This window comes from Triturus cristatus, chromosome 5_2 (genome assembly GCF_964204655.1).
Source record: "Triturus cristatus chromosome 5_2, aTriCri1.1, whole genome shotgun sequence".
Lineage (NCBI taxonomy): Eukaryota > Metazoa > Chordata > Amphibia > Caudata > Salamandridae > Triturus > Triturus cristatus.
The window spans coordinates 447,228,997-447,244,324 of NC_140588.1; the positions used below are offsets into that span (position 1 = coordinate 447,228,997).

At 45.4% G+C, this 15,328-nt stretch overlaps 1 protein-coding gene across 4 annotated transcripts in view; it reads right to left on the bottom strand.

Moving 5' to 3' along the window:
- TNS3 (tensin 3) overlaps positions 1–15,328 on the bottom strand; it is a 784,915-nt gene that overhangs the window by 555,336 nt on the left and 214,251 nt on the right. The window contains exon 1 of one of the 4 annotated variants that reach the window (XM_085607387.1): positions 4,910–5,180. The exons of 2 other annotated variants lie outside the window; for them this stretch is intronic. The gene's annotated coding sequence lies outside the window, so the exon portion shown is untranslated. Of the gene's footprint in view, positions 1–1,760; positions 1,994–4,909; positions 5,181–15,328 lie in introns of those variants that run through there. One more of the 4 variants, XM_085607388.1, reaches the window with a different exon arrangement.

Here is a 15,328-nt window from a genome sequence, read left to right on the forward strand (position 1 = left end):
AGGCGAAAGGATAATTTGTTCTCTGAATCCAAATGAATAAAGCCATTTAATCAAACAAATTATAATATATTCTTCCACACTGAAAGGAACAAAAGCACGGCCGACAGCCATTTGCGAAGCACTGCGATTACTAGTGGGTGGCGGCGAAGGAAGGTAAGGCTTATTTCGCTGTATGTGGTTTCGGCCTAACAGGCATTTAACTGGCCTCTGTGGTTATTTTGTTACACGGGCAGAGCAAACAAGACAGTGTGCCAGATATACAGTAAAGCCCAGCTTTCGGTCAGGCGCTTGGGTACCGCATTGAGAATTTTGGAACAACACTTTTAAAAAGTATGTTTTTCTTTAGAGTCTAGTGCCTTCCTGGCACAAACAGCATGATCTCATGCAAGAAAATGCTAGCACAACTGTGGGAACCCACACCCTTCACGTGCGGCACACACCCACTCCCACGCCGCTGTCACTCAGTGTGCTTTTATCTGACATGGTGCCAAGAGGTAATGAAGTATGCACTCTCCAAAAAACAAATACTTTTCTAAAAACGTTTTGGTCTCCGTGGCAACAGGCCGGAAAACCACCACAGAAGCCAACAAGACTAATAAAACAAGAGCGGTCAAAGGGCGCCCCATTTTTTGAGACAATTTCCTTGAAAACAACCAGTTGTCAAAGGTCACACATCCAAGCATCCTCTCCAGATGGACAAGTCACACACGGCTAAACAATGCTCATGATAGATGCAAGATGTTGACATAATTTTCATAACAATGCTTTAAATGCGAGTATAAATATTTCCTTGAAAACTTATTAAAATATTGCAGAAGATTGTGGTTGCAGTCACCTCTCTTGGGTGCGATGCTCTTTTTATAACACTCTCACAGTGCAAGGCACAAGTATCCGCAAAGGGGTGGAACACAAGTGCACACACAGTCTGTGCTTTACTGGATTAACTCTGCTGTTTGGGATCTGTGGCAGGCTCTGAAAGAGAGTAGTCATAGACTGTCCCAACCAGCACAAACAATGTGCCGCCCTTTAGAAAGCCCGTGGGCACGTCTTACGCCCTCAGCTAGACCAGCCTATGTAGGCAAAGTCGTTTGCATGGTAGCACATGCAGTTTTGCTCTCCTACATGTCCCAGCATGCACTGTGCTGTTGACTAGAAAGGCAGGAAGGAATGTGACCAGATCACGTTGTTATCTCACCTTTAAATTGCAGACAATCCCATATGTATTATGATTCATTTCAAAACACTCAACACTTTAACTTTATTTTGCGTCCGCCAGTTTACCAGGGCCAGACATTTCCCACAGCCGCTTGCAAATGAAAGGCACAGATGAAGTGGGGGGAGGGGCTATGCCAAAGGCACGGCGACCTCTTTCTCTGGCCCAGTCTCCCTTCCTGTTCCCTGACTGTTTGTAAAAGAGACCACCATTGTTTACAAAGTGGACGAGAAACGGATTATGCAACAGCTAATGTGTGAGTATGCAAACCAGCGAGCCAGAGAGACAGACACACAGGCTTGTCACTGTGCATTATATTTCTGAAGTGTGATGGCACCACGGCTGCCAGCCCATGCCACTGTGCTGCGTCTGAAGGACGTCTGTCTGTATGAACCGCCGGCATCTACCCTATTGAATAAAATTAATTAGACGTGCAAAATATACCGGGGGCAGGGCCCCCTTTACGAGGCGTGTGCTCGCACCAGATGGCTTGCCCGATATATTTTTTACTTCAGAACTGTCATACATTAAAATCGGAATATTTTACCGGAAATCACGAGCGCCTTGTTTTGGGGTCATCTGGAGCCTGCCACGCATCTCTCCCTTCCCAGCACGCATCGATCAGTGGTTATTTGGGAAATTAGCCGCCACTCACTTTGATTTCTACCATATTTGCAGAAATGTCCAGCATGGAAAATAGCCTGGTTTAATGCACCTAAAGGCTAGGGACCTGACTGTCTCGTGTAGAGTGACAAGGACAGAAATATACGGAAGTGCAGTGAAAGTTTCAGGCATGCTGCACAGCACAACACATCCTGACCTTATGGACTCACTCTGTGTGACATGAGACCACAGGTGACTGCCCTCCAATCACTGACGATCTTTAGGTCAATGAATAACTCGTCACAGATCTGCAGGTGCTTTTTTTCCTTGCATTACGGGACTTGTAGCCTCGACTGATAATGTGAAAACATTAGGCAAACCTACAAGTACCAGAATGCAAAGAACAAAAGACAAGCAACTCAATGCTGACATGAGATCTCTGAAAGCCAAGTCACCCTGCGAAAGACCGAACTCTGTAAAATCACTTCTTGGGGAGCTTCATGTTACGTCATATGTTTTGTATGACACATATTCACATTTCAAAAATACACAGCATAGTAGAGATCATATGTTGGTCATGTCAGGCCCGAGTTGCTCAACTAGTCGTATTTTACTCCCTGGCATTCTGGGACTTGAAGTCTTGCACTTGTGACTGACAACAAAACTACAAATGGCAGATGAGCCAAATCTGCTTAACGATCTTTCATAATCTCCATCACACTAGCCACCATCACCCGTCTCCTCTTTTTACCAATTACACACCAACGTAAAATCCTTACACACCACTCCATCACACACATTACGTATTCAGTGATCAAATCGAACACTCATAACTCTTGACCATCCCCTCTTACACACCACATACTCTTCTCCAAAAACCATCACCACCCCGTACTAATCAAATACCACTCACCAGCAGTACTGCACATACAAATCTTTCACAGAAAACCACATCAATAGCTCCTCTAACTACATCCACAAAAACACATTAATCTCAATATATTATATTCCTTACACATATACTCCCTTACTATGCAATCACGTACCTATGTTTTTAGTCTTATTGTACAGAAGAAAAAAATCTCTCAAAAGCTTTACTCTGCCCTACCATCAAACCACACCTCTATCAATGTATCCTGTATCTTCACTCTCTCATCCCAAACCCTTTCTACTACTATGATCTCCAAAATAACCCTTCCTAGACTGCTCCCTCCTCTACACCTCCTGAATCACCCCAAACATCAGTTTACTACCATGATCTCCCAAATAACCCTACTAAATTCTACCTCATGTTATCTCTACTTTAACTCATCCCAAACCTCATTAGGTCTCGCCTGACCCAGCGCATGCGCTGGTCTGGCGAGACTTATTGAGAGGGCTCCAAAAAGTGCTACCAAGCCAGCCTAGAGCTACAGTGCATGTGCGCGGGCGCCGCACTTTACCGCGATTACTTTCACTTTCGCGGCCGCACGGCCGCTTTGCATAGCCAATAGGTCTCGCTTTTGGGACCTTATAAGTATTTAGTTATGCAACTGTTGCATGGCTAAACACTTATAAGGTCCCAAAGGCGAGACCTATTGGCTATGCCAATGCTTGTTTTTCTACTCTGTTCATCTTTCTCCCTAATCCCTTTCTACACGTTCTTCCCTCCTCCATCTCTCCATTACTCATCCCAGACCTCAGCATACAACTATGACCTCCCAAATAACACTTCTGGGTTTATTCCCTCTTCTATCCCTCCATTACTCTATTCAGCCCAACTAACAGACTCACATGTCCTACCTCAAATTAACTCATACCTCCCTATACGAATACAATATTCCCATTTCCCTAAACGAATCCATCCCTAATTGTTTTGGGGTGTGGAGTAGTAGTGTGCTACTCGCCGCAAAGCGCTTCAACGCCTCGTCAGGGGAAGTAAGCGCTATATAACTACAATTACACTGGTTAAAACAAGCAACCTGTAAATCACAGTTGTCTGACAAAGCGCAACTTGGGTGCTCTGACAGGGTAATGTCTCATTTGGAGCCCTAAAATGTCACTGGAGAAGGGTAGACCGCTTTAACAAATAGTGAACTGGTGGAAAAGAAAGACGATGGTTTCACGAACAAAGGGGGTCTCCGTCCTTGCTGGGAAAAGTCCAGATTACATTTTTTGAAGAGTTTAGTTAGGTAGCAAGCATCTTTCCTGGTATATGGCCGGAGACATTCCCTCATAAACAAGGGTGAGTTGTCAGTGCCCATGTCTGCACAGAAGCCTCCAGTCACGTGAGACACCTTACTCTCAAGTTTTGGCCATCTGCACTCTACATCCTGGGATTTTTAATGCACTGCTTACAATGTTGGGAGCCAAAGAAGTCCTCGAATGCAAAACAAGTCCAGAACGCAGCGAGTCGTTGGTTCAAAGCAGGGCTTGGTTAAGATGCCACCCGTGAGAGGGGGGCCGGAAGAGGGGCTTTGAGTGCCAAGGAGATCCCTCCCCACTCCCTCGTTCTTTGCGTCGAGTGCCTGCCGGCATCCGAAAGACGGAAAAGCGGAGGGCTGAGAGAAGGAGTGACAGCGTGTACTCGAGTTAAGGATGCTTAGTGGCTAAAGTGCGCAACACTGCTTTCTTCTGCAAATGGAGGTGTGGCAAGGCAGGAGAAACTCGAGGGGGCAGGGGGGCACTGACAACTGCGCGGGGCACTACGAACAAGACGCACCTCTCTCAAGGAGGTGCCATCCCTGGTGGGGTAGGGGAAGTAACCGCTGATCTGCCTGCCCAGTCCTCGAATTCAGAGTACAGACAACCTTGTCCCATAGACACTGAAACAATGCTACCCCCCTGCAGAAGACTACAACACAAACGTCTCGGGCTGAAATACACCACTGCAGCGACAAACGTCTCAGAACATCCAAAGTCCACGCATATGCCTTAGTTAAACAATTACACACAGTCCCGGAAGTGCATATCCTGCAATCAAAATCCCAGCGTAAAGTTGACGCACACACGACAATGAGATTCAAATGCCTTCTGGGATGAACTACAGTAAAGACGGGCTGCATTTGTCACCACCGTGCAAGTTCCCAGCTTCCCCCGTACCGCGCAGTTTACCTTTACAGTGGCGGCGTGCGCACGACCCGCTTCTCTCTCTCCGGGCTACAGACAGTACCAGGAGCCCCCTCGCCGTCCTGCAGGCAGCAGACAATCCACCCAAGCACCGCACAATCCCACAAGCACGTGTGTCCCACAGGCGGCCTCGAAGCGCTCCAAAGCTGAAACACGCAGAGGGCGGGCAGTTCGCCGGCTCCAGGCTGGGGGCGAGCTGGGAGGCGGCACACGGCGTGTGTATGTACGGGTTCTCTCCTCCCATGTGCGGCTCTGCGCTGAAGGCAGGCACTTCCCTCCCTCTCTCCCCGCAGGAGCCTCTCTGGGAGGAGGAGGAGGCCGGGGCAGTACCGGCCCCCTCGCCTCCTCCCCAGCCAGGCAGTGAAGTGCACTGATTGCTCTGCAGAACAGTCTCCGTCAAACAGGCCTGTCACAAATCAGAACGACTGACAGCCCGTGCCCGCTGTTGTGACTTCTTTAAGTTGTTACCTGGCTCTCATTTTGTTTTTTTGAATTGATGGCTTCAGGTAAGTTTGCTTCCCGCTTCTTCACAGGCGCCCTGCCTGCACAGGGTTTTGCATCAGCTGGGCCCTCACGGAAGCAGGTAACCCGAGCCCTGCCTAAAACGAAGAAGGCGAGAAATATGCTGGCTTGTAGGCACAGAATTCCTGCTGCTGATAAAAAGGCGCCCGCGATGAACGACAGTGTAAACAAGCTCTTGCAGGGCTGTCTCACATGCGTAAAACTGCCCGAAGCGTGCGTTTTTAATCTACGTATCACAGATAATGGCGGGACAACATTTTTTTCAAAAGCAGGGTACATAGAATTTCGTAGCAAAATACTTAAGGGACTTCCTGTAAAATTGCAAGAGTGGATGAGCGTGCAGTTGCAAGACTCTTTTCACAACCCCAGTTAGGTATCCATGCGCTATATGTGTTGCTCTTCTCCAAGAAGTCCCTGTTAAGTGCTTGTGTGTTTGTTTATCTAGCTTGTACACATCTGGAACATTTCTTCAAAGGCGCACAGCAGACACAGAGATAACGACAGTGGCATTACCTAACTTTTGACCAGATGATTTCACACAACCTGACTTTTGACTTCTAAGATATGAGGAAGTGGTATCACACAACCTTTGACCCCTAGTGTCCGTTTTTTGTAACTACTTGGTATTCAAAGCAGGTGGGTGCGACATGTTAATAAGAGATTGATGGACCGCAAAAGACTACCTACTACAATTAACAAAGATGTTCCTACTGATAAAAGGGACAGACCACACTATAAAACCACAAACTACTACCCATGCACAACAATCAAAGTAGCCTCTTGCTTGGCCACCCAAAAGTACCGCAGCGCGGGGTCAGGGGCGGAGGTGCTGTATAAAAGGTTTCTTTCACAAAAGGAGCGCAAGAGGGATATATCGCAGGTCGCCCTCCACTCACAATATATCTCAGAAACACAGACCTGCTCTAAGCCGGGAGGTATACTGTGAGCATACCCCAAGCCATGTCTTGGGGTATGCTCACAGTATACGTCCCGGTTTAGAGCAGGTCTGTGTTTTTGAGCTGTATCAATGATACCAGTTGTTTGTGCACCCCGGGTGCAGGCTGCGCTACTACTGGAGAGTTGTGCCATGTCACAATGTCTCTTTACGGGACTCGCCTACCTTGTGTCCTATTTAAGTCCTCCCAGGGCGTCCAGGTAAGGTGCTGAGAGATTAAAGGTGCATCCTGGTGGCATTGCCACTTTTTGGGACATGGAATGGCCTGGCTCCAGACCCCCTCCCAACCTCCGCTTGCCCCATCTGCCAGTGGGTGTTTCATAGGGTTGCATCCTCTGCCACTCCTGGGTGGACCCACTTTATCACACCCATGGTGGCTTAACAGTTCCTCCAATGGGTTTGTTATCAGTTGTTCCTGAGTTGACTCCACTAACTCTTTTGTATCCAGGTGACGCACATCACTGACAGCTTCTACATTTGATGCTGCCCACACTACTCTGCGTGCTTCCACCACATCGCTTGACCCTCCTGCACCTCATCCAATTTGTTGCCCCAACTTCAGGCAACACCCTTCCAACCATGTACTCTCAAAGGCTCCCAGGACCCTAATGCCAGTTGGAGTGCTTTAGATTCCCACCAAGGATATCCATTTGTCTATCTATCTATCTGGCTGTCTGTCTGTCTTCATTGAACAAACTGCAGTTCAAGTGGAGTTATTGTGAGGATTGGTTATAATATATAACATATATTTTAAAAAAATCATAAAAAATACACTTAAAGTATAGATAGCTTCACAAATTAATACCACAAAAAAACACGGACATTTGCAAGTTATGGTTAGCTCTGCAGTCCAGAACTCACAGAACAGTCATGCAAACAATATCTCATACTCCAAATGCAATGTTTTTGACCTCAATATTTATACCAATGAGTAACAACACCCAAAATCACAACATCATTAAATCACAGCACAAACTTAAACCAAAGCATTTCAATCACTAGCTTTCTTAGAGGATATAAGGATTAACCAGCCAATAAAGGGGGTGGGATAGTTTTTCAAAATAAGACTCATTATAACAACAACATCTTCAGCTAACTTAAACATTCACTGCACTGTACCCAATTGCCCAGTGATCTGACAAATTCTGTTCATAAAGAGATGCTTAACTGACTTAAAAAGGATTCAATGAGTCACACCTTACTGAAAATGAGTTTGCATATCTTAACAAATGTGGCTATATCATTCCGGCTTATTACACTTGATCCAAAATACATATGAATTGCTCTAAACTTCCTTACCATCCCATTTTTGCAGGTTATCAATCCATTCTCCAACCTCTTGCTGAATATACCATTTTTTTAATAAAACCATTTGTTCCTCATTGTCGTTTCCACACCTGAGATAGTATGTTTGTCAGGAATGTAACTGAAGGTATCGCTTTTGACAAATCCACGGACCTTTTGCTAACTGTGGACACAGAGTCTTTATAATAACCTTCCTCAACCCAAAGACCTTTTAAGTCTTCGATTCACTTTTGGATTCCTATCCCAGACCACATAAGATATCCACTTCATTCATTATTGATTGTGTTAAAAATTGCTCTTAAACATAACTTTTATTTTGGACACTTTTTTGCCTAAAGTAAAGGAGTAGCACTTGGAACCATTTTTGCTCCTAATATAACAAATGTTTATGTCGCTATGTTTGAGAACTACCATCTATCCTGATACCAACCTCTTTAATTCAAATGTAAGAAAATGGTTGTATTACATTGATGATTTTCTGATGATCTGGCAAGGACCACTGATTAATTTACATTACTTTCATGAATGGCTAAACATACAAAACACAAACCTACAATTTACTTTTGAACATAACACTACTAACAAATATTTTCTAGATTTATTGATCGAAGAAGACACAGATTTTCATCCCTAAAACCTCAGAGACAATTTACCATAAAAACAATTTTTTGGATTAGGTGCAACTGTACTAAAAAACCCCAAAAACTGGTTACTTCAAAAAGGCAAAAATCGTAGCCTTGAAACTTATCATATCCTACCAAAATATTTCCCAAAAGCATTTGGCATATTATGCCAAATGCCAATGTATCCATCGTACAATCGTTACTTACTGTGAAAGAAAAAATTAAGGATCCCCATTTGGTGTGTGTTACCATATTTAGTACGGAAGGTAATGACATCAGAAACCATAGTTTAAAAATAAAATTGGCGTCAGTTACACACTGAGAATTTTTAATTGAGAAAATCTTGTTTTAATTTAAAAGAGGTCCTAATTTGCGTGACAGATTTGTACGAGCCTGCAGAGAACCTCGTAAAAACACTGTAACACAAATGAGGGGTTTGGAACAATTCTGGGGCTTTACTGTTGTGGTAGTTGCTAAGCATGTAATAAGATATGTACTATGAAATTTTATATTAATGGCAAATTCAACATTTTTCTAATTGGTCTACCAAAACTGTACATATGGTTTGTATTATATTGGCAAAACATTAAAGGAAAGTCAGCGTAGTATCTTACAACACCAATGCAGAATTTGTTGTGATATGACAAACGCACCCCTGGTTGAACATTATGAATACAAAAATTAGCTAGAATATGAAATGTTGTGTGCTCGAAGAGGGCAATTGTTTTAAGAGGAAACACGATGTTGACCAATTACTGATGATCAAGGAGAACAGGTGGACCTGGCAAGCAAACACTTTCATAAAAGGTCTTAACTTGGTAGTTGAATGTTACCTCCCTTGCCACCCTTAAATAATTGCCCTAGATTTTGTTATACATTTTGCCTAGTGTTGTACCATGAAGATGGTCCTATTCTGCACCTGTGATAATGCCAACATAGTCACAATGTCTGCAAAGAATGAGTCTTCTGGCTCACGGAGATAATAAGGGCATATCTCCATCTCCAGCTCACCTATCATATTATAACATGGCAGGTCAAAGTAGGACAGGAATTCGAGAGGGATCCCATTTTAACGTCAGTGAATGAGATGCAGCTGGGGGGAACAGATGAGCGCTAACCAAGGTGTAGGCCACTACAATGGAGGACATTGTACTACCTCTTATCCCTAAAGAGCTGCCTGCTTCTTTATGTAACACCCTGTTGTTCTATGTAATAGACATGAGAGAAATAACATTACACAGCAAGAGAACAGTTGCATCATGTGTACAAGTTGTGCAAAGAGGTCACCATAAATTTGCCAGCACCAAAGTATGATTTGCACTGCCATAGGTGCACAGGCAAAAAATACCCTACTCTATAGAGAATTAGTCTAGAGTCTTCCTTAAATAGAACATGTATTTTATAGTCCCTTGAGAGCCCTCACTGTAACCCACATTTCTTTATTTTATTCCTCACTGTACCGAGGAAAGAAGATATTTTCTTTACAAGAGAGGGAGTCTAATTTGGAGAAGCTAGAATGAGGGAAGGCTACAGCCTCAGGGGCTATTAGTAGGACGGGGGTTAGAAGTGTTTAAAGGAAGGGAATGTGGAAGGGGTTGATGCAATAGAGAAGAAGAAAAAAAGAGGGAGCTCACCTCTTAAATTCACTCATTTTAGTTTTATATAAAATCCACATGGATTCACTTGTGTGCTTGCTCTCACCAAAGACAAATGCACCAAAGACAAAACCTTGAGCAGTTACACACGCAGCAATTAAAACAACCTACTTAGAGCCTATTTGTTTTATTTCTCCAGATGAGTAAACTGAACGGAAAGAGGTCGGTTCACTGAAGAAAGAGGGAGTTTTTCGCTCTATAATTGGAGAACCTCAGTTGAACACCATTTGTTAAGTGATGGACCATGTCATCTTGAAAATATGACTTTTTCTCACACGGCCAGTCTGCAGAACGCAGAAAAAGCACAGAAAACTGCAAACTTGGACAATGGGTTATGTAGAAGGGGGTGTAGAAACTGGGGCAGAAGATGACTGTAAACATCCTTGAGTGCTGTCAGTTATTTCGCATCTGCTTTTCGGACCATTGCCTAAAGTTTACAAAGAATAGCCCTTTCAGATCCAGCCCTGGTTAATTTACCTTCTGACTTGTCCTTTCTCTGTCCCCTGTGTGTGTCCTATTGTTTGAACACAACTCAGTCTAGACCTGTTCAACTAGTACTTCTTAGCCAGTGCTGGACTACACATTTCAGACCAAAGAGAGCATCCTTCACAGCACCACTGGACAGAGTCGGACTGGGAAAGAAAATAGACTCTGGAACCAAAATAAAAGTGGCCCCTATTAGTGACTCGGGTAACTTAAAAAGTGGCTATTGTTTGCAAATTGTAGCCGTTTTTAACTTGTAAAAACACGCTGAGTAAGTGTTTTAGAAGGTATGGGAGTGTGCATGGATTTGACTTGCTGCAGGTTATGTTTGTTGTAATATCAGGGAAATAAGCAGTAAAAACCGGCCCATCCGACCATAAAACAGGCCGACAAACAGACAAAACAAGCATTTGCAATGCACTAGGTCTCGCATTTACGCGAGTTTAAGCTATTGGCATTGTAAATGACAATGCGTTTTATTTATGTTTTAAAAACCAAAACATAAATACAAGGCATTGTCATTTGCAATGCCAATAGCTCTAACTCGTATTGCATTGCAAATGGTAGGCATCATGGACAACGGGCGGGAGGGTGGGCTGGCGGGTAAACTAGGCATGGACAACGGGACGGGGGTAAAAAAAGGCAGGACAATGTGAGAGAGGGTGGGGGGTGTTAAAGAAGGCATGACAATGGGAGGGAGGGTGGGGGGTGTTAAAGAAGGCATGACAACGAAAGGGAGGGCGGGGGGTTAAAGAAGTCATGGACAACGGGAGGGGGGTAAAGAAGGCACCAAAGCACCTCATGCCTGCAGTCAGAGAAACTCGACAAAGAAAATAGTGCTTAAAGACAAAATAACAGGTACAGTGTAACAACCAAAGTAATAGGGCCAGTCGCCATTGGAGGTGACAAAGGAAGACGAGGCGATACTAAGGAGGGATTAACAAGCCGATTTATGAATCAGAAGTCAGAATTTAGGAAGGACAATGACACAAGTCAATGGCAAATATGGGTGAAGAGTGGGTGGGGCTCCTATTCCCTACTCCACTACAACAAGTCTGGCAGAGCAGCGCATGCATGCTGAATCTAGGCTCGACCTAAAAACGGCCCACGTACTGTCCTGTAAGACAAATGTTATGTCCTGGGGTGTTTTCTAGAGAGCATGGGTGTGACAAGTTATTCGTTTGAAATGTCCTGGGGAAATTCTAAAAAGGAATGTAAAGGAGAAGCTCACTGGTGGCTTCCACCCTCGCATATAGACCATCAGGACCATTAATTGGCCTCAGCAAAGCCATCGCTGACTTCATCACCCTGCTTGCCATAGAATCAGAACACTAAATCCTCCTGGGAGACCTCAACTTTCACCTGCATGAGACAACCGAAACTAGCTCCACTGATCTCCTATAAAGGCTGGACAACACCGGACTGAAGCAGCTAGTCACTGACACCATGCACAAAGCAGGAAACACTCTGGACCCCACATTCACATCCAGCAACAGAATAAAATACCACCACACCTCAGAACTCACCTGGTCGGACCACTGCATCGTACATTTCACCATCGCTGGACCTGCCTATTCCCCCGCCCCCATGGACACAGCACCCCCTCTCGCAACTGGTCAAAGGGCACCCAGCAACGATGGATCGACGCCGTCAGCACCACACAGCCCAAAGACCACACCAATGTTAATCAAGCAGTACAGAACCTCAATGACTGGATAACCAGCACCGCTGACTGAGTCACCCCCACCAGACCAGCCAAAACACACAGACCCTCCAAACAAGCCAGATAGTACACCCCAGAACTCCGCTCATAAAAACGCAGGTGCAAACAACTTGAAAGAAGATAGTACACCAGCAGAAATCTCAGCGACAGAGCCACCTTCAAATAAGCCCTCAACAACTACCACTGACAGATCAAAGCTGTGCAAAAAGAGGCCCTAAGCCACCAAATTGACACAAGGCCCAACCAAACCAAGGAACTCTTCACCATCGTCAGAGTTCACATGCCCGTCAGCCATCACAAGAACTCTGCAACGCCCTTGCCGACCACTTCCACAAAAAGATTGCAACCATCTATAAAAACTTCGACTCCTGACCCTCCAAACTCCTCAGCCACTGATCGACCACCACCGCTGACCACCCACTCACTGCATAGGAACAACTCACCTCACCGAACACTACCACTCTGATTAACACCATCCACTCTGGATCACCCACCAACCCCTGCGCCCGACTCTTCAACCTCAGAAAAGACTAAATCAGCTGCCAACTCACCACCATCCTCAATGACTCAATAACTACGGCGACCTTCCCCGACAAGTGGAAACACGCCGAGGTCAGACCACTCCTCAAGAAACCCTCGACTGACCCCAGTGAGCTCCAGAACTACAGCCCCATCCTGCTACTCAGGCCTGATTGCCACAACAGACGAAACCCACACCCTACTGGACAGAGGAGAATCAGCCGTCCTGATCTTACTTGACCTCTCGGCAGCCTTCGGCACTGTCTCCCACCACACACTCATCGAACGATTACACCAGGTCGGCATCACAGATGACACACTCAGATGGATGGCATCCTTCCTCGCGGGACGCACCCAGAAAGTCCCACTACCCCCTTTCACATCGCAAGCCAAGGACAACATATGCAATGTTACCCAAGGCTTATTCCTCAGCCCAACACTCTTCAACTTCTACATGCCACCACTTGCAGACATCGTCAGATCGCATGACATCAAGATCACCTCCTATGCCAATGACACCCAGCTCATCCTATCACTCTCAGCCGACCCCCACCACAACGAAGACTAACTTCCACAACTGCATGAAAAGCATCCCAGCCCAGATTAGGGAAAACTGCCTCAAGCTCAACACAGACAAGACTGAAGTCCTCATCTTTGGCAAACACACTGCCCTCTGGGATGACTCCTGGTGGCCATCAGAACTCGGACCCACCCCATCGCCAAAATAACGCAACCTCAGCATCCTCCTCGACAGTGAACTATCCATGAAATGCCAAGTAAACACTGTCTCCCCAGCCTGCTTCCACATGCTCCACAAGATTTTCAAGTGGCTTCCCATCAGCACCAGGAAGACAGTAACGCAAGCCCTCATCACCAGCCGACGAGACTGCGGCAACTCACTCTATGCAGGCACCACCTCCAACCTCATGCACTGACTTAAATCAATCCAGAACACAGCAGCCAGACTGATCCTCAACCTGCCCAAAAGAACCCACGTCACCCGGCATCGGAGGGACCTCCACTGGCTTCCAGTTCAGAAGAGATGCCACTTCAAGCTCCTGGTGCACGCCCACAAAGCCCTCCACAACCAAGAACCTGCCTAAATGAACCTCCACCTGCACTTCCACTGACAACCCAAGAACCTTCAATCCACACACCTCATCCTTGCAGAGATCCCCCGCATACTCCACAGCTGCACCAGAGGAAGATCTTTCTCCCACCTCACCGCCAAAGCTTGGAACACCATCCACCTCTGCACAGCACCCTCACTCACCGACTCACTCAGGAAGGGGCTCAAAATCTGGCACTACGAATGAGCCTGGCAGCAAGCACCAGGATACTCTTGCGGGTGACATGCAGCACTATACAAATATTACTTGATTGATTGATTGTTGGCTGGCTGGCAGCTCCCTCCTTTTCTCTAATGAATTTAGCTCAATAAAGAATCCTTTACTATCCTTTACTACTCACCCTGTCCAGAGAGAGTGCAGTCATTTCACTGGCGACGAGGAGAAAATGAACACTGTTGTCAGGGAGGACAGCACCCATTCCTGGGGTCAGCAGCACCAGCTGCTGGGGTTTGAGCTTATTTGTTGAAGGTATACTGGTGACTGTGGTGGGTAATGTCAACCGGACAGTTAAGGAGGACCAGACCTTATTACAAGTATAAGGCAATGGCACGCTATCTGCAGGAACGCAAGAGGCTGATTTCAGCTGTGTTCATGCACAGACATGGATGACGCTACATTCGTTACCTAGTGACTGACGGCGCATTGTTTTCTGCAGTGCAGCAGCAACCTGTGACGTGCATAGCAGCGGCTATTTTATTTGGAATCCAAGTTTGGCGGCGGTGTTAAATAATGTGTTGGAGGAGCAATATACAAACCAAAGTTTGAAGTGTACCTTTTATTAAAGCATTTTTTTCTATGAAAGTATATACACATAGCTTTTCTAACTCCCTCGTAAAGGAACTGATTTGGAAATTCGAACTATAGCGCTCTTTTATGCACATTTAGAAACCTGATATTTTCTACTACTACATTCACACATGGTGCCATGCCATCGATGGGATGATTGCGCTAACAGCATTTTAGCCTATCATTGGATGAGAGGATTGAAAAAATGCTCATGTGGAAGCAGTGGTGGGAGACATTTTTACTGCTTCACGTAAGTTGGCCATGCTTAAGCATTGTTTGGGTGTAGAAAGGTGACACATATTAAAACATCTTCCATTGTTGCCAGAGAAGGATGATGATGAGTCGGAGTGGGAGGCCTACAAATAGCACTGTTGGGAAAACAAGGAATGAGGTGGTAGAGCGGTTTAAGTTTAAAAGAAAGACTCAAGTCCCAGATGAATCTGCAGACAATTTTGTAGCAGGGTTGCGGTTGTTAGCATCCACTTGCAATTACAAGAGTTTTTAGGATGACATGCTTCGAGATCAGCTGGTGCAAAGGTTGTATGTCAAACGAATGACAAAAGAATTCAAGAAAAACTTTTGAATATGGAGAATTTAACTCTATAGAAGGCAATAGATATTGCAAAAAGGGCAGAAAATACTGAGGAAGGACTGAAGGAGATGGCGGCTGGTGACTCAAGAAGAGTAGAAAGCCTACAAGGGG